At 32.7% G+C, this 3045-nt stretch overlaps 1 long non-coding RNA gene across 1 annotated transcript; it reads right to left on the reverse strand.

Annotated features, from left to right (window-relative positions):
* Positions 1-340: 340 nt before the first annotated feature.
* Positions 341-1262, reverse strand: LOC126666229 (uncharacterized). The gene is made up of 3 exons (XR_007637832.2): positions 1087-1262; positions 929-1006; positions 341-826 (listed from the first exon to the last, which is right to left on the reverse strand). It is a non-coding gene; the product is annotated as an uncharacterized LOC126666229 (long non-coding RNA).
* Positions 1263-3045: the final 1783 nt, after the last annotated feature.

Consider the following 3045-nt stretch of genomic DNA (forward strand, 5'->3'; position numbering starts at 1 on the left):
AGTCAATATATAATATTTCGTATAAACTATAATAAAATTAATATTTAATTTAAACTTTAAATATTAATGCCCGAAGTAATTTCAAATTATAAAATAATATTATTTAAACCGCTAAATAAATAAGTCGAAACCAATTTCGTAAATTAAAATCAAAAGAATTAATATCAAATAGTTACTAAGTTAAGTCTAGGAACCAATATATTTAAGTCATAGAAATTCAATGACTAAAACTGACCATTTGCCAAAAACAATTTATAATGGCCAACCAACTTACGACACGTCATCATCTTCTACATTTGTTTCTCAAACTAACCCGCTCAACACCAGTTGCCATATACAGAAACCAAAACTCAGTTTAATGAATTATAAAGCTTTCCAAATTCAACCATTCTTTAACTATAGCCACTTTGAATCATGAACAAGCCAACTAAAACAAAACCTTAAGCAAGAATAAAGAGTCAAGCCGATCACAAGAGAAACCGAATTCAACGAACAATTAACGTAACTATGAACCATGAACGAACCCAAGATTCAATCGTCGAGAAATCAAAACGACGAGCTAATAATTATTTGAACGATTTGAAAAATCATTAACACACGTAATAACAATCACAAACATAGCAGAAAACACATTTAGGCAATCTATAACAATCGGCAGTAGCAATTTACAAAACAGCTCAGTTATGAACAAAATAAGTACGGTGAGACGGCAGCGATTAATACGAGTTCGTTTACGTACCGTTTGAAAAACGAAAAGTGTAGAAACGTAGATGCGTGAGTCAACTTTCACGGAAAACAAACGGAACTGATTTCGACCTCCAAACGGCTGTCAAACAAATTAAAATCCCAAGAGGTCGATTTAATATCAAAAACAGAAATTCTTGAAAACGATAAAACGGCGGCGATTGATACGGGTTCGTTTACGTACCGTTTGACGAAACAAAAATTGGGATTTGTAGATACACGAGTCTTCTATCTCTGGAAGGAAGCGGAACCTATTTCGGTTCTGAAACGGAAGAGATATCAGCTATGAACAGAGATGTCGATAATAAACATTAAAACAGAATTTAAAGCTTGATTACTTACTGAACTTCAGAGCAGATTTGAGGAGGATTCAGGACGATTTTTGAGAGGAAAAGAGAGGCTAGGGTTTGATGGATATGTCGTGAACAATTTTGATTTTCAAAACGTTTTAAAATAACGAAAGGATCGCTGGAAATCAGGAGCAGAAAACCGTCCCCCCTATCAATCCGTAGCAGGTCTCGAACGAGACCTGCATTTCCCATACGAGACCAGGTCTCGGTTCAACGAGACCTGGTCCAACCAATTCTGGTTGGACCGAAATTCAACCCGAATTCTTTTTTTTTAAATAAAAAATATATTTTCGAAACCCGAACTTTAATTAACCTTTTTCGAACCCGGACTTAAAATTAAACCATTTCCGAATCGACTGATAAAATAAATTTAATTACGTCGACAGCTAAATTGTTACCGGAACTCGTAACTTAAACTTCAAAATTTTACGGGATATTACAATACATTTTGGGTACATCAGATAAATTTCAAAAACAGTCTAAACACAAAAATAAGCAGTCTCACTCATCGATTCCAAGTCGATGATCATCATAGTAATATAAATCGATAATTATACCGGTTTGGTTTTTAAAATACTGAATTTTAGTATGAATTGTAATATTATAGTATAAATCGTAATTTTTTTATAGTGTAAATCACGATTGTGTGATTGAATATATTATGAAATTACATAAAGAAAATCAAATGGACTGTAATTTTAAATTCATTGTTAAAACTAAAATTAGAGTTTCATTACAAAAAAAAAACATGAAGATTTAGTGACTATTTTAGAATTCATCGACTGTTAGAGTTTTTTACCCATTTTTAGGCAGATAATTAAATAGTTCCTCGTACTTAAAAAAGTAGGGAAATCTGTGAAGAATACACTAAGCAAGTGGAGAAACCAGCTTTCAAATTATTGGAACTAATTTTCCTGAGCTTAAACTTACCAGCTGATCATTTCAATGGCTACTTCAAGGTTCAAATCAGTTTTTCTAGGATTAATCACTACCCTAATTTCTTTTTTAAAAATAAAAATTATCAAACGAAAAAAGAAGATTTGTACAGATCGAGAATAGTGTCCTCTTCTTCTTCTCCGGTCTTCTTCTCCGATGGAGACGGCGACTTCTTCAAGCTTGACAGTTGACGCGAGTTGAGAACGAGAGTATTGTTATTCACATGAAAAGTCTTTTTAATTCGCAAAACACGTGGAAGCAGGAGATGAAAATGGGTAGGAAAAGAAATAAATTAGCCAGCTCATCCAATAAATGTAAACCTCCTTAGATAGCAGTGAAAACTTAAACAGGCGTGTGTATTTCGGAAAGAAAGACCCGGTTTTGTAATGTTTGCGTAATTTTCTCTTTATTTTTTTTTATTTTTAAAAACATGAGAAAATGAATCAGTGACACATCTCAGATACATAACAGATACATAGCTGATACATGTTTAAATTATTTTGACATGCTGAGAATCGCTGACACGCGCTGACGCGTGACTGACGCGATTCTGACGTATGTCAGACGTGTTTTTGACCAGTTATGACACGTTTTTGACCTCTTTTTTTTGCTTTGTGTGTGCCATGTGTCTGCTATTTAATGGTTTGGTTAGAATATGTAAATTTTTATATTTTTTTGGTATCAATGTAAATTATTAGGCTGGTGTGTATTATTGTTATTTTCTATTTAAATAGTAATATTTTTGTGGTTTTCTCAAAATTTAAAGAAAAGAAAGAAAGAAAAGAAACGGTCCACCTTAAAAGGGTCTAAACGTAGAAAGTTTCGGAACATAGCATAGAAGATGGAAGGAGGGTGAGAGCCCAGCGTTGTCCAGTAAATAGGGAGTGGGCCTTCATATGGTTAAGAAGGAAGTTTGATATTGTAAAGAAAAGGTTATTTATTTGAATTTTTGTCAAAAAATACTCAGTTTTTGAAAATATTTACGAAAAAATTGAATTTGAAAATTTATCTTTTA

Source organism: Mercurialis annua, linkage group LG1-X, assembly GCF_937616625.2.
Source record: "Mercurialis annua linkage group LG1-X, ddMerAnnu1.2, whole genome shotgun sequence".
Taxonomy (NCBI): domain Eukaryota; kingdom Viridiplantae; phylum Streptophyta; class Magnoliopsida; order Malpighiales; family Euphorbiaceae; genus Mercurialis; species Mercurialis annua.